The 23,479-nt window shown below is 44.8% G+C and overlaps 1 pseudogene; it reads right to left on the bottom strand.

Moving 5' to 3' along the window:
- Positions 1–480: 480 nt before the first annotated feature.
- LOC133090596 (large ribosomal subunit protein uL30m-like) lies at positions 481–20,287 on the bottom strand (annotated as a pseudogene).
- Positions 20,288–23,479: the final 3,192 nt, after the last annotated feature.

The raw sequence follows: 23,479 nt of genomic DNA, 5'->3' as shown, positions 1-23,479 counted from the left end.
TAGCTAGGATTGTTTACTGCAGGCTGATTTTTACCCTTAGGTAATTTTGGGCTTCCTTCTTCTTGTTGGCTCTAATAATATTAATTCTGATTTCTTCTGCCAATATTTGGGCTGTCCCTGTAATGATGAGGAATTGTGTGGTGATTCAGAGGCAGCAGCTGTGGCAGTGTCATTTGAATATTAGAACCTGAAATTTGCTCAGATGGGGTCCCTAGTATAGGATGTGACTTTGATGGGTATATGATCCTCATTGTGCTTTCTTTCATAATGGATGGAGGAAAGGTACAAATGACAGTAAGAAAAGGACAACCACTTGGGTCTGACCTAGAGTACATCAAGAGCTCAGACCTGCAAAGGGAAGGTAAACCAATTGGGAACTTGCCTTTTTTTTTTGTATTTAAAATATATTTTAATAGAAACACTTTCTCACCATCTTTAAATAAAGATGATTTGCATTTTTTAATCTGAAATGCTCTGGCATTAGGACTTAATTGCTCCCTGGTCCACAGGGTTTAGATGCCATGCACTACTAATTCTCCAGTGTTCATGAGGCAGGCGTTACGCATGTCCTCCTCTGCTGGAAGTCCTTGTGGCAACTTCAGGGACTTGATTCTTTTTTTGTTTGTTTGTTTGTTTCTAACAGCTTTATTGAGGTATAATAGACATACAACAAAATGCACACATTTGAAAAGCATACGGTGCTAAGTTTGACATATGTATACACCCATGAATCCATCACCTCAATAGGGACTTGATTCTTAGCAAATGTTTAACCACTTTCTCTTTTGCCTTCACTGAAGGGATATTCTTGTGAATCTGAGGAGTAGGTGCTTTTTCTAATCCAAGCATCTTTATTGTAACCTTTTTCCCAAATGGATGTCTTTTCCTAGTTTTTATTCTGGTAACAATATGCAGTTGATGAAGGTGCTTTGGATCCCCACCATATTTTTCATGGTCTGCAGGTGAAGGCTGAAAAACTTTATCTGGAATTCTTGACCTGGTAAATCTGTGATGAATCAAATCTGTACAGATGAGAGGCTCTATACCTTTTGTCACTGTTTGTAGTCTGCCTGCTGGCCGCTGACCTACCGAGTGCAAAATCCCGGCAGTGAATATGGTGATTATTCTCTTTATAGGCCACTGAGGGAAAGCCAAGCAGAAGAAGGACCTTGCCTTTGTCATACTAACAATAGTAACCACCTTTTGAGAGTTTGCTAAGGTAGGTACTGTCATCACCCCCATTTTGTATATTAAAAAAAATGAGGCTAACTGAGGATACATAATATGTCCCAACTCACTCCTTTGGAAAATGGCAGACTTGGGATCCAATCTCAAACTGTCTAAACTATAGCTCTTATACACTTGACCACTATACCTACAAACTCAGACTTGCAAAGTAAAGTCATCTAAGGTCCCAGGACTGCTGATGGGCATCTTGGGAAAACAGCCCTGCCCAAACCACAGCCATTCACAGGGCTTATGATGAACCATCACTGTACTTAATACACACTTAAATGCATTTTTTCATTTAATTCTCACAATGTTCCTAATGAAGTAGGTACTATTATCATTCCCATTTTACAGGTGAAGAAACTTGGGTTCAGAAAAAAAGAAGTGACATCCTTGTGCCATGCCACTAGTAAATGGTACAGCTGTATTTTATTTTACTTTCATTATTCTACTCTCAACATCAATGACTCGGAAACTTTTTACCAGCTGGAGATTTAAATTGGGGGCATTTTTATGAATCTAAAAGCAATGTTCTTTTATAAGAAAGCATTTGCCGACTTCTCCTCTGTAGGAATATATTCTGAGTGAGTCTTTCTTTAGCATCTTAAACCCACATGGCCCTAATAATCATCCATTTCCTGGGCAGCTACAGGGCTTTTTGCTAACTCTAATTCTCTTCCCTTCAGGGCTCAGATCACATCATTCTGTCCTCAGACCCTGTGAGGACTGGCAAATCCAGTGTGGCTCAAATGGAGCCCTTTGTAGTGTCCTCAGCTCACCTGAACCCCAGGCCTTTCCCTCTTTTGAACAACCCTCCCTCCACACCAAACTACCATCTACCCCCTTCCACCTTCCCTGACTCTCACTTATGCCCTCCATCCCAAACGTCCTAGTCTCCATTCTTCCTCCTGTAAATGGTTTTTAATGGTGCACTGGAAAGAACCTCATGGTCCCTTAAAACCATAGTCAGATTATTGCATTCTTGCCTGGGGCGGGTCTCTTATTCCTTTCCAAAGGAGCTGAGAAATACAGAAAAGAAAAATGGCGAAACACGCTGTGTGATTATGGATAAAAGGAGAAGTCAGCACAATCATTTCCTGATACATATGGTAAAACCTCGACTAAATGCAAACAGCAGAGTGTGGAATTCTGGGTAAAGGAATTTTCTGGCTATTTCAGGATTAATCCTCTACAGTCTACTTTCCTGCTTCTATCAGAGTAGCATGCCAGACAAAATGACCCTCTGTTGACTGAGGATTTTACACAGTCCTGACATCGTTGTTCTGGGCAGCCATGGCTTCCACAGTTCCTCAGGCAGACCCAAGCCGCAATTCCCCTCCCCTTGTGAGACGTGCTACATCTAAAGAATTTCGTCTTCTCTCTTCATTCCTGGCAACTGCAGATTTTCTTTCCTGATTTTCAGCCAATACATTTTGTGAAAAATTAAAAATAATATTTAGCTTGGTATTTCTAATGTTGAGGGGGCAAGGCTTCTTGCCTCTGTTCACTCTGCCATCTTGACTGAAGTTGACCCCGTGTCTCCCAGTATCTAGTACTCAGCCATCAGGCCATTAACAATGGGGGAGAGCTCTCTTATTTGCCAAGATCTGTCCACTAGTCTATTTCAGTGAGGTGAATCGGGAGGAGAAGGAAGGCACCTACTACTTACTTCTTTTAATCCTTACAAAAATCCAGAAACACAGGCATTTATTATCTACAACTTTAAAGCCTGGGGAAACAGAGGTTTGAAGAGGTTAAGTTGTCCAAGGTCAGTGAGGAAGTGGCTAAGAGAGGATTTGAATTTAGGATTCTCTGCCTTCAGTGCAGTTGCTTTTCCCACTAGCCTCCACTGGCTGGGATACAGTCCAAATCTGGAAAACTAATTCCTCCCAATTTGTAGCAGTCCTTCTTCCCTTAGGCGGTGGCCTTGAGCAAGGGTGGCCTATTGGGTGCCTGGCAAAGGTACATTCTGGAGGCCTGATCCTCCTGTAAGCTCTAACTACACCAACACGGTCATGGAATGGCCTCATCGAGAGCATCCCTCCCTTTCCTGACCTCTTCCACCTGCCCTCCTCCCTCCCCAGCAAATAAACTTTCCTTTAGTAAGGTCAGCTGGGGAGTCATTTTCTTATAATCTCTGATGTGAGTTCATTTCCCAAACCAGTGATGCCTGGCTATGCAGTTGGCCAAATCTGGTAACATTTCTGAATTTCATTTACCTCCTTGTATATAGGGACTCATAATTCCTCACAGTAATATACAGTGTCCCAAGAACATTACCATTCCTGTGGTTTTATTTTGTTTCCAGGAAGTTAAATTAATAGTACTTTTTAAAAGCTCACAGTTATTGAGCACTGAAGTGCCAGGGGCCAAATCTGTTTATATTCATGTTCTCATTTATCCTCACAACTCTTCTATAGAGTATGCATTTCATTATCTCCATTTTGCGGACTAGGAAACTGAGATTAAGTAACTCATCCAAAGTCACATACCCAAGAAGTGAACGAGACTGTCTGAATTAACAGCTCAAATACGTGACTTCTATCTTCTGATCTTGATTAGATTATAAGGTGTTCTTTCCATTTTTCAGGTGTCAAGAGATATGTTTAAATTCACACATGAGCAGGATGAGGAGCAGATCTGGCCTGGGGCTTAGCTTTATGGATGGGGCTTTTGTGACACAATCACATGGTCTCATAAGGATGTGGAGACTCGGAAATGTGGTGACTCCATGAACCGAACTGTGTTTGGATGCAGCCTCTAGGCACAGCCTCCTCCCTGCCAAGGTCTGGAGGCTGCCTGAGGTCTTTCCTCAAGCAGTTGGCCCTCCCTGTCCACTGCTCTCTAAGTGAGCTCGCTGGCTCTGTGCCCACGCCCAGGCCTGGGACTTACAGCCTGGGCTGCCCTCACATGCCTGGGGGGCCTCCCACAGCCTCCCAAGCCTGGACTGTGGCCTGTGGCCTGAGGACCTGGCTCCCCCAGAAGGCATTGCTCCCTGCTGGCAAGGTGCCAACTGTGGGTGGGTTGGGCTAAGCCCAGGGCAAGGGAGGAACGAGTAGAGAGACAGCTTGATTCTGTGCCCTGACCTTGGCATAGAGAGATGCTTGGGGAAGTGTGAATCCCAGTGACCAGCCCCAGAAGCTTGCAGGGATTTTAAATTCCTGAGTTGGCCCTGAATAACCCCCTGCTGGATCTGCAGATGTCTCCATTGCCAAAAAGCCCAAGGATGACCCAAGTCCTCTCCCACGGAGACCTCCCATCCCTGAGCCCCCCTGGATGTATACACTGGGGCCCTCCACACAAGGACAGTGTGCCTCACTCACGGAGGTCAACTGAGGCTGGAAGGACAGCTGGGGTCAACAACACCCAACTCTCAAGGGTTGATGGTTTTGTTTTATGCTTCAACTCCCCCTCCTCCCCTCTTCCTCCAACTTCTTATCTCTTTTCTCTTCTCTCCCATCACAGAGCCAACACAGTCTGGGTTCAAACACCAGTTCCACTTATAATCAGTCATGTGTCTATTGGAAAACTACTTAACCTCTCCATGGCTCAGCTTTTTTTAACCTGTAAAATAAGGGTGATAAAATCTTTGCCATTTCTAAGAATTGGAAATAGAGCGTGCTCAATGCCAAATACTTGATAAATGGTAATATGATAATAACTTAGTATTACTATTATGCAGTGTGGTAAGGAAATTAGCTAAAGGGATTTCACTGTATCTCCAAGTATACCTACCTGGTGTGTATAACATTACAGCTCAAGACTTCTAGGAATAAGCCCTTAATCAAGGTTCAAAGGCTTTTAAGAATAAAAATATGGGCATTACAGCTATGGAAAACATTGCAGAGACTGCGTGAGGATCAATCGCACATGTCACCCTGTGTGTGTGCAGATTTTTCTGTTCCTTCGGGTCTCTCTAGGTCCTCAGATACAAGTTCTTTTATCTGTCACTGCACAACACACACACACTTACAGACCACTCCCACTTTGGGTCCTTCAATCTTGAAGAGAGCAGAAAAATGAATTACAAGTTCACTGCTCAAGAGAGAGCAAGAAATCTGCTGTGATGTTGGATGGGCTCAGCATCCCTGTCAGCAGAAGACCCTATGGCTGAAGCTGACCACAGGGACATGATGGAGGTGGGCTAGCTCCACAGAGGCAGTCCTTGGGAAAGAATGGTGTCAACAGTCTCTCGCAGGTATTTTACTGTCCCAGATTAGAGTCTACCCCACATCATGCCAAGCCCTCTCTTCTCCAACCAAATGGCTCTCTGTGTGTCACACACTAGTAACAGATAACCAGATCTAAACTGGGAGATCAGAAGGCTAGCTCTCCAAACTGGGAGACTTTGCAGGGTCGGGGGAGGGTGCTAAAGCATCAAGTGCAGGAGGCAACAAACAGACTGCATGTTCTTAATGTTCAAGACTAATTATTCACTAGAGTAAAAAATGAGAGAGAGAGAGAGAGAGAAAGAAAACAAGCCCCTGATCTAAAATATCTAAAACTGAAATCCTTCCCCTGAAGAAGCACACATCTGGAATTCATTCCCTATTGCAGCAAGCCATGGACTAGCTCTCCACCAGGACCCTGCCCAGCCACCGCACGACGGCGACTGAATGCAGGCTGTGCTGCGCGGAGGGCTGATAGAATTTTTCATGGATAAATATTCCTGCCAAAGTTAGTTTTCAAGCCACGGTTCATAAATATACAGTATTCCAGCAAAAAAGTACAGAATGTCCTCCTGGGGTTGACAAGCAAATAGTTTCATAAATAACCCTCTTGACACGTGCAAGATGTTAACATTTTTTGAGGTTTTGGGTAGGGGCAGACGCAGATTTAATTGCTCGATTCAGACTGGAGCCACTCTGGACTTGGACGTTACCTCTTGGGGGCCTATGGAAATGTTTTTCTTGGTTTGAGAGAGTTCATGTTGCTTGTCAGCACTGAGGACAAAGGCTTCTTCTCAGAAAATTCTGGGCCAGTGTGCTGCACAGGTGAGTCTGACCAGATCTGTGAGCGAGGGGACCTGCACTGGGGCGTCAAATAAATTGCAATCCCTTATGTAGGAGGAGGGCTAGGCTGAGCCACAGTGTTGACTGTTGTAGAAGCACTGAGTGCCCAGCCCAGGCAATGTGTACATGAAAGAAGGAAAACGTTCCAAAGAAGCCTCATATATATATTTTTTAAATTATATTTGTTGCCGAAAGCATTTTTTTAAAATTAATTAATTAATTTATTTTTGGCTGTGTTGGGTCTTCGTTTCTGTGCGAGGGCTTTCTCTAGTTGCGGCGAGTGGGGGCCACTCTTCATCGCGGTGCGCGGGCCTCTCACTATCGTGGCCTCTCTTGTTGCGGAGCACAGGCTCCAGACGCGCAGGCTCAGTAGCTGTGGCGCACGGGCCTAGTTGCTCCGCGGCATGTGGGATCTTCCCAGACCAGGGCTCGAACCCGTGTCCCCTGCACTGGCAGGCAGATTCTCAACCACTGCGCCACCAGGGAAGCCCAAGCCTCATATTTTGATAGTAATTTTATTTTATTTTTTAACAGCAAATTTTGGGCAGATCCTGGAGTGGGCCAGATAAACACTGAGTCTAGGGGGATTTTAGTATCAGAAACACCACTGGATCTTAAATTAGTGCGTGGGACAGATTGAGGTTTGTCAAACACGCTTTTCATACTGACCCTAACACACTGCTAGATTTCCCACCTCTGAAGTCCACTGGGGTCCAGCCTATTCACATGCAGAGTGTTATCTGGACTTAATGAGGACATTACACTCCTGAGCATCTCAATGTCATTTATATGGTGCTTTAAAGTTTTCCAAGCCCTCTCACATCCACAATGGCAATTGAACCCCAGAGTAGCCCTGTGAGATAAACAGGGCATGCACTACAATTCCCGTTTTACAGATGGAAATGCAGAAGCCAGGTGAAAGGAAGAAAATTGCCCAGGGATCCCAGATCGTAAACGGCAGAACAAGGATTCACATTTAGGCCCTTGGCCTCTTGAAGCTCTGTCAACAAACTGCTTGGTTTATCAGACATGCTAGGAAAGCAGAGAGCAGGGCCAGAAGGAAATGAGCACTAGGACAGCAAGATTTTGATGAGGGACAATGAGAGGAAGGCTCATGCCGGGGACTCTGTTCTGATGGGAAGCCCACAGTGTCCGACTTTCATTACACCTTAACCAGGATTTGGGAAGATAACCAGTCACATCAGTCACCTCTCGCTCCAACTCTGTGGCTGAAGCTGGTGACAGGCACAACATCGCCGTGATGTTCTGAGGTGTGAGAAGGGCCTTTGCAGCTCTCGATTACAATATATCGACGGAATGCATGGCAACCTGATTCTGTAGGTAGTTCTGAATTTGCTGGTGAAGATAGGAGCTTCCTAAATTTTTTAAAGCAGAGTAAGAAATCTCTCCTTCCTCTCACTTACTAGGCGTACTGTGTTTTTGTACATTGACTAAAAGGTCTAAATCAGTTTGCAATGAATGTTAAGATAAAGATAATAGTAGTAATCACTGTCATCTAACAGCTGAGACAGGCTGCAGTGCCTCAGTTAAGCACTTGACATATGTACCCAATTTATTGAGTGGGCTGAACTCAAGGGAGGCACAACCAAGCAGTGGATGTCTTTTGCCTTCCAAATGCTGCACCCGCAATGCTCCACAGACTCCCGCCCAGCCCCTTGATGACATCTTGGACAGTTCCATCTGCTGCTTTCTCATCAGTTTAAGTTAAGAAAACAAGTTCTGTTTTGTTTGTTCACACTCAATTCAGGTATTAAATGGTCCCCTTGAGGTGAGATCAGAACTTCAATATCCCATCTCACTCAGACTCCGCCTCCCCCGCAACCTCTCCAACTCTAACTACAGGGATCTGCAGTGGGGACTGTGGGGGACTGTAATCTCTTTTTATCACTTAACGTTCTTTCCTGTCCCTGTGACTGGCTGGCTTTTTCAGAGTCAGGGTAGAGGAGGGGATTAAGGGAAAAGGGACCCTCTTACAGGGCTGCTGGAATCAGTCATCAGTGCCCTCTTTGGCAGGTGCCTGCTTGGTGGCCTCATGGGCACACCTGTAGATTCTCAGAGGCTCTGGTTGTACACTCAGGCTGACCTCTTGTGACATTCTTAGCGCCTGTCCTGGTTGTCTGTGCTAGAGCATCTTATTGCTGGGGGCCCATCATGAGGGCTCAGGCTCTGCTGGCTTCTGCAGCATCCCCTTGGCCCATGGGAAACTCATGCATTCTTGCCTTAGCAATGGGTAGGCTGTTGTCTACCAAGTCCTACCTCCTGGCCCCAGTGTGGTGTGTATCACCACCCTACCTCCTGTCTTTTGTAGACTAGCCTCTGTGGTCACGAATGTCACCAAAAGCATGCCATGCTATCCCAGGAGTCCTCCCACTGTTCTTGGCCCTAGCCCCAAAACAGCACTGGATCCTGTGGTCCTGCACCTTTGTGAAGATACGGCCAGGTGTTAAGTGCCTGCCTCAGCTTCTTCTAGGCATCCCCAATCTCTGTGAATGTTTCTCTTGGCTGCACTCCCACCTCCAACACATTTGGGTTTTGAAGGGACACTCCTGAGCTGGGGAGGGGACAGGCAACAAAATCCCTTTCTAGACTCTTCCAACACCCTTTGAACCTCCAGTCTTCTTTGCCATTGCTGGTTCATGGGGTTATTGTGCTGAATTGGTTCTGCTCTCCTATTTTTTAAATTACATCTGCGCCAGGGAACTAGCATCCCTGTTTAGCATATGGGAGTACTTACCGTTTATTGTATTCTGTGTGGGAGATATAACTGAATTTTAGAGACATCAGGAGGAATTTAAATCTAACATCCTATCTATATACCTAAACCTTACAAAAACACATGCCAGCTAGCTCTAATTATTCCTAGAGCTAGGAATACTGAACACGGGGACACTGAGGCTCGGAGAGTTCAGCGAGTTGCCAGACCACACACAGCAAGGCAGTGGACTGGGTCTCACTCTGGTCTGTCTGACCCCGAAGCCAGTGCTCTTAACATGGAACGTGAGGATGGTGAGGAAGTCATTAGCCAAGAAGTCTGCAGACACAGCTAAAGACAGAAGTGGGAAGGACAAATCTCAAACCTGTGTCCTGTTTATGCTTGTTTTCTTTCAAATAATTGTCATGTGTTAGTCCAAACAACAGTATCCAAAAGCCTTGATTTTGGTTGTCTATAAGCCTTGATTTCGGTTGTCTATAAGCAATGGTGGGGCAGTTAACCTTGTGAAAACTCAATCACGCTGGCCTCAATTGATAAGCACAAATGGCTGTGACGAAGGTGAGGGAGCCAAGTGCAAATAACAATGCCATTAGAGTCGACAGCAGAAGTGTGATTAAAGAATGTGCTAACCAGAGTTCCCTGTGTGATGTCAGTCCTCTCACCGATCTCCTGCTTGTAGTCAAATGAATAATTATACTCAACCTGCGAACACGGATTTTCCCTTTCAAAATGCATTCACATCTGTGACCGCTTTTTTTTTTTTCCATTGGCGTATAGTTGCTTTACAATGTTGTGTTAGTTTCTACTGTACAGCAAAGTGAATCAGCTATACGTATACATGTATCCCCCCTTTTTTGGATTTCTTTCCCATTTAGGTCACTGCAGAGCATTAAGTAGAGTTTACTGTGATATACAGTAGGTTCTCATTAGTTATCTATTTTATACATAGTATCAAAAGTGTATATATATATCAATCCCCATCTCCCAATTCATCCCACCCCCTCCCTTCCCCCTTGGTATCCATACGTTTGTTCTCTACATCTGTGTCTCTATTTCTGCTTTGCAAATAAGATCATCTACACCAGCGGTCCCCAAACTTCTGGGCACCAGGGACCAATTTTGTGGAAGACAATTTTTCCACGGATGGAGGGGTGGGAGGGAGATGGTGCAGATGGTAATGCGAGCGATAGGGGGGATGGTTCAGGCAGTAACGCGAGCCATGGGGAGTGCCAGATGAAGCTTCGCTTGCTCGCCCACCACTCACCTCCTGTTGTGCGGCCCGGGGGTTGGGGACCCCTACTCTATACCATTTTTTTACATTCCACATATATGTGTTAGTATGCAATATCTGTTTTTCTCTTTCTGACTTACTTCACTCTGTATGACAGTCTCTTGGTCCATCTACGTCTCTACAAATGACCCAATTTCATTCCTTTTCATGGCTGAGTAATATTCCATTGTATATATGTACCATATCTTCTTTATCCATTCCTCTGTTGATGGGCATTTAGGTTGCTTCCATGTCCTGGTTATTGTAAATAGTGCTGTAATGAACATTGGGACCGCTTTTAATGTGGCCCCTGCAATACGGCAGTTGGAGCCGGGATTGCATTATTGTCCGGTTGTCACATAAGAAAGCTGAGACCTGTGAAGATAAAGCATCACAAGTGCCCCCAGCAGGTGAATGGCAGGGTAAGGACTGGAGTCTTTTGCTCAAGTGACACTCTTCAACAGTATATTCAAAGAGACCTCAAGGAAAGCAACTGTCCTTGGCTGCCTATGAAGCTGAGTTCCTGCCAGCTGTTTCTGTGGGCACAGGGGAGAACCCTTTCCACCTGCCTGAGTCTTGCTTTTGTTCCATCTCGCTGTCTGAACCCTCACGGTATACATTCATTTCCATGCATTTTTTTATTTTTCAGGAGAAAACAGAAGACAAATCAAAGGGCTAAAAACATAGGGACAAACTTGATCCTGTCCTATGTATCTTCAGGGGGCCCACAGACCCTGCCTCCTGAATTCCCTTCCCCTCTGTCCAAGGGAAGCACCGGGATGAACAATAACTTCAGTAATAACTCCTGTTTGTTGAGCACTTACTTTGTGTTAGGTATGGTGCTCAGTGTCTTACAAGCACTTTTTCCTTCCCTTCAGGTCCATAGTGTCTGCTCTAAAATTTTGAGGCCAGGTGTGTTTCGGAAATCAGTTTTTTAGTTGTTAGAAAGCTAAATGGTACACCTGTTATATGTTATTCTAAGCCCAGCAGGGTCTGCAGCAGTGTTTAATTATCAAACCGATTCATATTTCTGTGATGAAACACAGAAATAGTCATAAGAGGCATAAAATAAAAGCTGTAGACAGCCTCATGTCAATGTATGTCAGCTTTTCCTGCCAGGTCACAGTGTGCCAAACAGTGAAGAAACTTACAGTTTCAGAGCTCTTCGGACTGTGGAATCACAGATGACAAATGGTGGATCTGTATTATTATGCTCATTTTACAGATTAGATACAGATGTTCAGAGAGTTTCCATAACTCGCCCAAACCACAGAGCTGCTGAGGAGCAGAACTTGGATACCAACCCAGGCCTCCTGATTCTAGCACCTGCCCATCAACCTCCATAGAACATTTGTCTGTGGAAGCATCAGACACAGACACTTCCACCAACAAGCAGCTGTAATTTCCATTCATCGAGGGCAGGGGCAGCAGAACCTTTGCAATCTCTCAATCCAGTTTTAATAATAATCTACCATGTCTGGACACTGATCTAAAATCCTTGCTACTAAGGGATGGTCCATGAACCAGCAATATAGGCATCATTGGGAGCTTGTTGGAAATGCAAGATCTCAGGCCTCATCCAAGACCTATGAATCACAAATACATGTTAACAAGCTCCCTGAGTAGTTTGCTGGCACAGCCTAGTTTAAGCAGCTCTGGCCTAAAACTCTTTTCTTGTATGATCTCATTTAATCCTCACAATAACCCCATAAGGTAGGTGCTATTGTCATCCACCTTATACAGCTGAGGAAAGTGAGGTCCAGAGAGATTAATAACTTGCCCAAGGTCACACAACTGGTAGGTTCCAGACATGAATGCGGGTTGGCCTGACTCCAGGGCCCAGGCTGTTCACTACTACACTGTCCTTTTTCTGGCAGGCAGGAAGTGAGGCTCAGGACACACTCAGGGACATTGGATAAGCCTGCTCCTCTTGATTAGTAAAGACAGAGACGAAAATCAAATTCCAAATTGGTGGTTCCAAGGAGACTTCCCTCCACTGTCCCCATCAGCCCTCCCTCAGCTCCTTTATTTGACTACAGTAGTCGGCAGAGTTGTTTACACCTTTTCTCATTCTCTTCCTCCTGGACACATGGTATATCTTCACTTCCTAATCCCACTTCAACACAAGCAGGGCCATGTGACTTGCACTGGCCAATGAAACGCGATTGAAGGTGCTATGCATCATTTCCAGGCTGGTGCATTCAGTTGTCAGTGCCCGACAGTGCAGCAACCCCTGACCCCTGTAGTGATCCTGGAAGCACATGGGGAGATGAAGCCTTTATCAGCCTGGGTCCCTGACTGATTATAAGGAGCAGAGCCCCTACTAAACCCACAGTGGACAGACAACAGGAATGAGAAACAAACCATTGTGCTTTGAAGCCTCTGAGATTTGAGGGGTTGTTTGTTACCCTGGCATAACCTAGCTTATCCTGGCTGATCCTCTGACTCATCTTCCTCTGCTCTGGAGGGACTGATTTACGCTGTAGGAATGCCAGCCAGCAGCTCTGTGGGTGGGAAAAATGTACCTGTTTTTAGGTACCCAAGCTAATAACCTCTTTCTCCCTATTTCTTGTGAGAGTTCGTCTCCTTCTCCTCCTTTCTTTCTTGGTGCCAAATTTATTTCTGATTTGTTTTCCTTGTTGAACCTCTACAACTCCTTATTTTCCAAGGCTATTTTTAGTGGCTTCATTCTACCCTGAAGGAAATAGTTCACATCTTGGTGCCCAGGGCTTTTTTAGCTCCTTTTAATGGGAGAGGATAGTACATATCAACAATTCTTTTAGCCACCATGTCATTTCCCCAAGAGGCTCAGAGAAGAACACAATGTCTCCATCAGATGAGTTGTGGTTATTAGTCTCCAAACTCCTCACTGTACATAGTTCTCTCTGGTACAAATGAGATATTAACTTTCCGTTGCCTCTTTCCTTTTGGAGGTTAAGCCTATGTTCCTTCTACCTGGTGATTTCCTAGTCCTACTGAATCAGTCTTTGGGAGTGGGGCTCAAAAATCTACGCCTTCTATAAACTCCTTGAGAGATTTATCTACAGACAATTTGGGGACAGGTGTTTGGGAGGCTTTGGGTTGACTATGTATCCTACTTACTGAGCCACATATGTTTGTTGTAACTCATCCTTGCTCATGTAGAAGTCATCATTGATTAGAAATATAACTAAAAACAACATTCCCCATGAATGTTTATAGCAACTTTGTTCATACTTGCCAAAACGTGGAAACAATCAAGATGTCCTTCACCAGGTGAATGGATCAGTAAACTGTGATACATCCAGACAATGGAATATTACTCAGTGCCAAAAAGAAATGAGCTATCCAGCCATGAAAAGACATGGAGAAACTTAAATGCATGTTACTAAGTGAAAGAAGCCAATCAGAAAAGGCTACATACTGTATGATTCCCATTATATGACATTGTGGAAAAGGCAAAACTATGGAGACAGTGAAAGGATCAGTAGTTGCCAGGGGTCACAGGGGATGGACGGATGAACAGGTGGAGCACAGAGAATATTTAGGGCAGTGAAACTCTTCTGCATGATACTGTAATGGTGGGTACATGTCAGTATACATTTGTCAAAACCCACAGAATATACAACACCAAGAATGAGCCCTAATGTAAACTACAGACTTTGATGATAAGGATGTATTCATGCAGGTTCATCAACTGTAGCAAATGTTCACTCTGGCGCAGGATGTTGATAGTGGGGGAGGATGGGCGTGTGGGGGGATGGGGGTATTCGGGAACCCTGTGTTTCTGTTCAACTTCGCTGTGAACTAAAAACTGCTCTAAAAAACAAAGTCTGTTAAAAAAAAATAACATTCTCGTTCATGCTTCTGGAGGAAATTGTGTCCCTGTGAGCAAAGCTGAGGGGAGAAGTTGAAACTCCACTTCTATGGATTTTCCATTTTCAGTGTCTTCCATCTTACCAGGAAGGCCGGTCAGGATTAAAAAGAAGCATCAGAGTGTAGCTGTGATCATGTGAGGAAGAGCTTAGGCCATGGACTGGATAACAAGAATGAGCAAGGCCCTGCTTGCAGCAAGTTGTGACCTATTTCTTGTCCAGCAATTTTCAGCCAGACTGCTAAGTTCTGTCATTTCCAGGGGGTGTTGGGAAAGGTATGGCTCTATATCCTCTGTATTTCTTCTGTGGGGGAAGGCATGGTCATGATGGCTTACAGAGACTAGGTAGGAAGCTAGGAGGAATCAGGCAAAAGGGCAGCATGTATTGAAGGAACATCTGGAGGAGAGAAATCCAAGCAGACCAAGGACGAGGAGTCAAGAAATATATGGAATTCGGAAGGTAGGAGATCAGAAGCCAGGCAAATAGACTGGGTAATGGATAGGAGAAAGGAGCACCTGACCAGTGAGAAAGCCTCTTATCAGCTTTCTTCTACAGGGGAGCCATGTGAAATGGAGACAGCCACCCTGGGGTACGGTGGTGGCTGCCATGGTGAAGAACAAGTAGGGTAACCTCCCTGTAGAGGGAGGGAAGTGCTCAGAGGCAAGGATGCTACTGGCTCATCACTGGAACATGTAACAACGAGCTTAACCAGTTTTTACAAAGTCCTCCAAAATCAGCCACTGAACTGAGGGTCTCCCCTCCATGGGAAGGAGAAGAAACTGGTTAAGAGACAGTCAAAGACATGTGTCTCTATTAGACCACAACTCTATCTTGTGCTTATTACCCCAAAGAAATCCTTTCTTCTTAGTTCCAGTTCTGTTTAAGTTAACTAGCCATCAAAACCTTTCCCTTTGATACAGTTTGTGAATATTTTAAGAGAACATCTGTTGACACTTAGTGAGTAAAAACAAAAGGATCAGCCTCGTTATGAATAGCTGTGAAAATGTAATTGACACTTGAGCTTACATGTCACAAAGGAAGCTGAAATTTGCTGGACTCATGTTTAGATAGGAGAAACACACTAATGGTAATAGCAGTAGTAGTTGTTGTAATAATAATAGCAATAATAAAAAGATGTTAGTAACTGATGAACCGCTCTGCTATGGTTCAGAGATTTGTGGCTGGGAAGGTCTGGATGGAGCCAATTATCTGGACTTTCCTGTGCTTTTCCAGCTTTCTTTCCTCTGTGTTATAATCCACCTTCAGCATAGGATCTGGTATAATTTACACTACCGTGTTAAAAAATGTGATTATCAATGTGATGCCTGTTTTAGGGGAGGTAGTCTCTAAATCTTGTTATTATTATTTTTCTAAATCTTATTTTCACATGGAATGAAAGTTTAAATTTGCTGATGCTGGACTTTAAGGTTGAGGGAGTTGGGGTTAGGGGCAGTATTTGGGTGGGAGCAGCCTGGGTGATATTGGGGCTTATTAGGGGTTCTCCCACAGTCCTTGAAACTGTACTTTACATTAACAAGTGAAAACCTTTGCAAGCTGTAAAGGATCACTAGATGCCAAAACAAATTATTTTTCTTAGTACAGGTGACCAAGAGCAGATGCTGACACCAGGGTAAGACCAGAGGGAACTGGAGGAGTGATGGCCGAAAGGTGAATTACTAACAATTTCCAAGTATTACAGTGCAGCAATTAAGAAACAGCTGTTCTCTATAGCCACCAAAGCCAGAAAAATAAGTACTAATGAGCGCAGGAGGAGAAAGTTAAGAAAGATATAGAACGATACTAACTACAGGAGGGGATGGGAAGTAGGACTCATTCATGCAGTCATTCAGCAAGCATTTATTAAGCACCTACTACGCAGCAGGAACTGGGCTAGGTGTTGGGAGTATAAAGGCCAAAGCCTCTGCCCTCAAGTGCTCACAGAATCATGAGCTTGCCTGACTGTAAAGCTCCTAAGGGCAGGAGCACAGCAGTCCAGTCACTACATCCCAGATATATGTCTTCCTCCTAGAAGATACCTCATAGATATTCCTTGCATGAACAGCTGAACTAAGATTGAACCAGTAGGCAAGACAAGGAAGTCATTAGGTATCACAGAATCTTTTCTCTAGCCTGCAGCTGATGTATTTCTGCCTGAAGGCAGGAGGCTGGCTGACAGAGCTATATATTCAACTGAAGCCTCCACTTATCTTTAGGCCTGATTCCCTGGAGTGCTGTTTTTGGATAACACTGCCCAGTCTTTGGAAAAAGCTAAGTTTAACAAGTCAGACCTGAAACTTCACCAACCCTCCAAGTTGAGTTCTTGGGCCGAGCATTTATATTTAATTGTATGTTGTCACCAGTCATCTGCTGCTCCAAGAACACAGAACGCTGCTTCCAAAGCAGATACCTTTTTTGGAGCTGCACTTCTCGAATCTTGACAACTGGAGTCAAAACAGCGCCTGGCAGCGTGAATGACAACTGCACATCGGCGAGCGGCTGGAGTCACTCAACTCTGAGAAAGATCTGGAAAGCTTCCACTTCCCTGCCTGCCTCAATGCAAAGAGCTGGGCTAAGCATGGTTGCCATGAAATACTCACACACCATTTGCATCTGGCTGGACGTCTAATGGGTAGAGGCGGCAGCTTTGTCTGTGAATCTCAGCCTTCTCCCTTCAGCATATCCTAAGCCGTCCCTGATTCCCTTGAAGCCCACTGGAAGACGCCCACACAAAGGCCTTTCTGCCTACATGAGCTCCTCCCTGCTGCTTTGCCTTCCTTTTTTCTAACATCTCAATAAACCCTTCTCATCTCACATTTATCAAATGCAATCACAAAGGGACCACTTAATTAACAGGCTGCCATTGTGTGGAAGATGACTTGGAAGCTTAAAGCCATTTAAGAAACCTCACGCTGTTCCTGACGACAAAAACAGTGGGACGCACCATCTGGGAGGGAGCTTCCGCCGAAACAGATGCCAGTGTTTCCATGATTAAGAACCTAATATTATAACATCATAGTATGTGGTGCCATTTGGTTAGGAGAGACAGCCTTGTGAGCGAGTGTTCTCAGGTCTCGCCTGCTTGGATGCAGCCAAATCATTCAACACCACAATATTCGCTCTGGCAAGGTGCCCCGGTTTATACTGCTCTTGTATCTATTCCCCAATAGACCCTATGTGGGGCTGAGCACACTGAAAAAGCTCAATTAAAACTTGCTGAGGCATTTGTTGGCTGTGACTAGCATACACTGAGGTTATTATGGTCATTCTGTGCTATGATGGTGACTACAGGTGAATTAACAGTTTCAACAGTTTGTTTCAAGGCTGATTGATTTTTGACATGAGGACCAGAAATTTGTTTCAGAATAAAGTGCCAGACTTGGCCTTCTACCATCCTTAATCCTATCTCAAATTATTTTATCATTTAACTTATTTTATTGAGCACCTACTATGTGCCCGGCATTGTGCTGGGCTCCATAGGACAATAAAAAAAAAATAAATACGATGTAGATGCTGCCTATGAGAACTGAAAAAGCTTACATGATCCCCTGAAAATATAACTGCTAGTACTTCCCCTATTTATGCAAGAAACAAATTTTCATCACGGAAAATTAAGAAAACACAGTCAAACAAAAATTAAACAATAAAAATTACCCATAACCCTTAGAGGTAAGTTTCTGAGAGCAAACTCTTTGTACTTTTCCTTCCAGTCTTTTTTTCTGCATTATGTTCTATGTAGGCAGTTCCTGCATTGCTTCTCTTTCAGGCCATTCTTTGTTTCATCTCTATACTGCTGATGACTTGCCCTTACGGGGAAAGCCTTTTCACCTCCCTTCTGGCTATCCAAGTCCTACTTTACACTAACTTCTGGCCCAGTCTTCTGGGAGACTAATCTCATTCCCATTAGAAAGATCAGGGGTTACAGAGACTGTTGTTTGGGTCTTCTACTTAGCAAACTGTGGAGGAGGGCAAATCACTTAACTTCTTTGAACCTCAGGTTTCTCACCAAGACACTGGAGATTAGAAACTGGCAGAGTTATTGTCAAAGTTAAATGAGGTCAGATGAATAAAGAATGAGGTCAGTAAGTGATGTGTCTCTGTTTCCTCTCTGGTTCTCTGCACACCCAGAGCACTTGGGGTGTGTTGCCCACAATTTTGCCCAAGTTATACACACTTCACGACCTCTACTGTTGCTAGGATACACTCCCCAGTCATTACGGTGGTTCATAAGACCCTGCTCCCCAGCCTCATATCCCAAGCTCCCCCTCATTCTCCATCCCAGTCACCCTTCCTTCCCTTCTCTGTCTTGTTACCTATTTATCTTTCAGACCCTGGCTCAATTGTAATACCATTAATATTCTCGCCTGGGCTCTCCAGAATAGAGTAATCCTCTCCTGCCTTTTCATAGCACCACATACCTATTCATGGGTCTTATTCATTTATTTGGGTCTTTTTTTACATTAATATTTTCCCTTCCAGAATTAGTCTCCATGAGGGTAGCCCACGTCCTTTTTTGTTCTCCACTGGATTTCTAATGCCTAACACAGAAACTGCCACATAGTAGGTGCTCCATACATACTGTTGAAGACGTAAGCAATTCTGTTTTCTAGTTAGTTGCTGGCACCAACGAATGGTAGCCTCTTAAGGAACAGGGCTGTGTCTTCTGCTTTCATGGTGTCATTGTGGGCTACTTCATCCACACCATAGACCCCACACACATTCAGGCCTAGAAGTATCATGCTGCATTAGCCCTGGTTCTGTGAATATCTCTCTGGCCTTTCCAGAAGGTCCATAAAGAGCTGGATGAGGTTCTATGTCATCCATCTTGCTTCCAAGATGACTCCTCTTGCTCTCTCCCCTTCCCCTTTCAACAGAAAGTCTATCAACCAGGCACAGCCTAAATGCCTCCTCCACCATGTAGCCTTCTATGGTATCCCTTTCCCATCAGCATGGCATTTTTTTTTCTGCCCTCTTTGGCACAAATAGAAATGATATCAATCTGCTCCTCATAAAAGAAGCTGGCTGTGTGCCCAGTTGTTAGCTCGTTTGCCCTCTGGCTGAGTCCCAAGTCCTTAGCGAGTTTCCCTTCCCCACCTGGCTTTTACTTCCTGTTTCCCAACACTCTTGCTCCTTTGCTCTCATTTTTGCAGGTATACTGAATGCTTTTCAGTTCTTCAAACCCAGCATGATCTCTCACATTTCTGGGCTTAGGCACAGGCTGTTCTCTGTGACTAAAACTCTCTTCCCACCTCCTGTCCATATGGCTAACTTCCAATTATCCTCCAAGACTTGGCGTCAAGTTTGCTTCACCAGGAAAGCTCCCTTGATTGCCCGGGTTAGGCTGGGTGCTCCCTCTCTGTGTTGTGTCTCTCTAGCACTCGATGTGGCACTTCTTCCACCTTGTTCTCCCATCTTCCCCAGGGGGTGTAAGCTCCACTTGGGCAGGAGCCAGTCAGGGTTACCTTGCTCACCTGGAGCATAGTAGGTGCTTAATAACTACTCGGTGGATGAACAGATGAATGAATTAAGGCTGCCATAGTCACCTTTGTAACCCTCATTCTGTCCCCTCTGCCACTGTGCTCTGCACAGAGTAGGGCTCAGAAATGTTTGTGGAGTAGAAAGGGATGGAATTGAGCTCCCCCAGGTAAACGCTTGTGGAAATGGCACAGAAAGAGCATCCGTGAGCTCCACCCAGCAGGGTCCATGCTCATCCATCTCAGTGCCACCAGCACAGGCCTGGGCATGCAGCAGGGGTTCCACAGTATCTGTCAAATTACAATTTTACTGAATATATTGAGAGACTTGGTTGTACCAGCTGTGTCATATCTAGCAAGTTCCTTTCTCTCTGGCCTTAGTATCCGATCTGCAAAGGAGAGATAAACAGGTCACCTCCCTTAAGGGCTGTTTTGAGGGTTAAGTGAATTAAGATCAAGAGAGCGCTTAGGAGAACGGAGTGTGAGCCACCTGCCATTTGCCACCTGCCACATGGGGTTCTTTATGCCACAAAGGCTGTCTCTGAGCTCACAGCGGTAGAACCCAGGCTGGGCAGCCAGGTTGAGGCAGGGGAGTTGCTGCCGGCCCTGGGGACTCCCGGGCTCCCTCCGGACCCCGTGCCACCGTCCTAGCCACCGTGCTTTCGAGCCACACCTGGCCGCAGCCCGGCGCCCCGGGCGCCGCCACAGGCCTCCATCCCCGCCCCTGCGCCGCCCGCGCTCGTGGAAGTTTCCGCTGTGAGTCACTGCCCTTTTTTTAGCAGCAGCGCTGGATGTGCATCATAACTCACGGCGGACCCCAGAGAGCCTGCGCCGCGCCGCCGCAGACGTCAGTGCAGAAGAGCAGGCAAAGGCCAGGCGCTCGGCCGCCGGATGTGGGGCGAGCGGGTGGGCGGGGCACTGGAGAGGAGGGGGGAGGCGATGCCGGCCCACGCCTCTCTGCACTGCCCCGCGGGTCACAGCACCACGGCCTGCAGGTCCTCAGAGCTCCGGGGCAGCCGGCATGCTCGTCAAGGAAGCTCACCCCTCGGGAGCGCCCTGGCAGGGTCGGTCTGCGTGCTTCGAGGCCTCAGAACTGAGGACGGATGGGCTACAGTGATGGAGGGGGAGAAAAGCAGCCTTCTGTGCGTCTGTCCATCTGTCAATCATCCATCCTGTTACCTGCCCAACTACCAGCCTTCCCATCTATCTGGGCCTTCCCCGCACACGAAGTCACTGAAGACTCTTCCTCCCATCCATCCATCCACTCGCTCATCCACCCATCCACCCATCCCATCATTTATCCACCCTTCTGCTCCACCACTCAACCACCTGCCTCCCCAATCAGGCATTTGACATACTAAGTCACCTAAGGTCCTCCCTCCCCACATCCACCCACCAGTAATGCACTCATTTACCTCCCACCAATCTATTTGTCTCCGTCCATCTTTCCATCCATCTATCCATCTACCTACTCATCAATTCAAATTAGCATCCACTATACTGGATGCTCAGAATTCAAAGATGATTTGAGCAGCATCTCCACTCTTGCAGAACTCAGAATCAGCATGGTTTAATGTGCCCCAGGAGAAAAACACTTGCCCTTATTATTCTCAGAATTAAAGAAATATGTGTACTAGAATCCTATTACAGCAGGATGCTAATATAATAAAAATAGTAGCTAATATTTATTGAGCATGATTTGCCAGGCAATGTTCTAAACTTTTCACATGTAGTATCTCATTTGATCCTCATACCAACCCTGGAGGTAGGTACTATTATTACACCCAGTTTTCAGATGAAAGAAAAGAGGCTCACAGAAGAAACTTCTGTGGCTACACAACTGTTAAATGACCAAACATTTAGAAACTAAACTCCGACTCTGAAACCAGTACTTCTAGTCGCTTTACTGGCATTTGTTACCTGGGAGAGGTAACACATTAAAAGGAGTTAAGTTGGATCAGCTTTGGTTTTCTTTTCTGTAAAAGTATTTTCAGAGATATTGTATATATTCAGTCTAGTATCCATTTGCAAGGACTAATGTATCTGATAAACTCGTTACTAGCCAAGATTAGAGAATAAGAGTGGGATCCAGGGGAAATGAGACATATCTATTATTATCCATGCTCATTATAGAACAATTAAAAGTAATTTTTAAAATCTCTTGTGATTCTATTATCTAAAAACAACAGCTGCTAACATTTGGTTTGTGTTCTTTAAAATGTTAGCTATCCATATACACAGATGCATGTGTATATATTTTTTCTTTGCAAAAATTGGATATTTATACGCATTTTAAAAAATGTAGTATTTGCCATGGACATCTTTCCATAGGTTTACCATACTTTTAAGAAATCTATAAAGAGATTTCTTTAATAAATAAGCTGCCTTCTTGATTGCTGCTCCTCTTATGCTTATTTTCCTCCTCCCCTCCTCTTTCTGCTTCTTCCCTTCCTCCTCCTTGATATTGGTTAGAGGTCCTAGTTGTAGGCAAAAGAACCCACTCTAGTAAGTTGTAATAGGAGGAGGTTTATTAATAAATAGATCAACAGTGTTTATTACTATTTTTGTTGTTAGGGGATTATTATTAAATAGTTCATATAATTATTGGGTGGGCTGAATAGAGGGCAACTCTGCAAATGACAGGACAGAAGTGGGCCTCCAACAGAGCTGCAAAATGAGAAACTGCCACCATGGCCACTGACCCTAGAAGCATGCTACCTCTGCTACCATTCACTGGCAAAATTATGTCTCTTACTCTGTCCTCTCTCCTACATTCAGTTCCAGATCAAAGTCTTGTGCACATACAGCTAATGGGCAGAACTTAAACCAAATCTGAAGCCTAACTAAAAGGGAGTCTGTAAAGCATAGATTTTAGCTTTCCAGTTTTTGCACACTAGAGTGAGGATGAAGAGGGCATCGAGTGAGCCAGTCCACAGGACCAGCTATGGGTTATTTTAGGAGAAGAGTTAGTAGGGCTCATCCTGTTGAGCACCCTCATTTTACCAATAGGGAAACTGAGGCCTATGGGGGGGAGGCTTCCTCATAAGTTTATATTGAAAGATGGCTAGAACCCAGAGTTGAAGCAGGATCACGTCATGGGACCTTGAGGACACTGGGGATCTATCATCTCCCTGTGCTCACATCGAAGACTTCACATGATTGGATCTACCCTGTATTCCTTTTGTCACCACCCCGTCACCATTTTACCTGAAAATTCATCCTTAAAATCCCCAGGGTTGTCAGCATCAGGGGAGCCCATGTGTTAAATGATTGTCGTAACTGTTGCTGACATCCTTGTTTCCCATCCTCTTTATTTCTTTGCCAGGCTGATATCATGGGATGTCCATCTGTACAACAACTCCACAAGGTTGGTACTACTTTCCCCATTTTAAAGATGAGGAAACTGAGGCTTGGAAAGGTGATTTAATTCCTGCAGGATAAAACCACTAATAAGCAGTTGAGTTGGGAGTAAAGCCCAGCTGTGCTAACTGCTGATTATCATGAAGCTCTGCTCTTGTTAAACACATTTATCTGGCAGGCTCACTCCCAACCTCTGTCTTTGTGCATGCCTTTCCCTCTCCTTATACAAACTATCCCTTGCATCTAGATTGAACACTTGATCTCTTTCTCTTTGGGGGTGAGGGGGTGGGGGAAGGGCTTATTTATTTTGAATGATAAACAAAAGCATTTGTAAATTGCAACTGCCAACTCAACCATAATGAGATGAAAAAAAAATACCATAGTTGCTCTGTTACAATTTATCTATCAGATATTTATTGAGGGTCTTTTGTGTGTCAGCTACTATGCTAGGCACTGAGATACAAAGTTGACGATGAATTAGACACAGACCCTGATCTCATGGACAGTGTGTGCTAGTAGGAAAGACAGTAATCAGACAGCTGCAATAT

The sequence above is a fragment of the Eubalaena glacialis genome, chromosome 4, assembly GCF_028564815.1.
Source record: "Eubalaena glacialis isolate mEubGla1 chromosome 4, mEubGla1.1.hap2.+ XY, whole genome shotgun sequence".
NCBI lineage: Eukaryota > Metazoa > Chordata > Mammalia > Artiodactyla > Balaenidae > Eubalaena > Eubalaena glacialis.
Note: the sequence above shows the minus strand (reverse complement) of the source record. Positions and strands in the feature narration are given on the sequence as shown.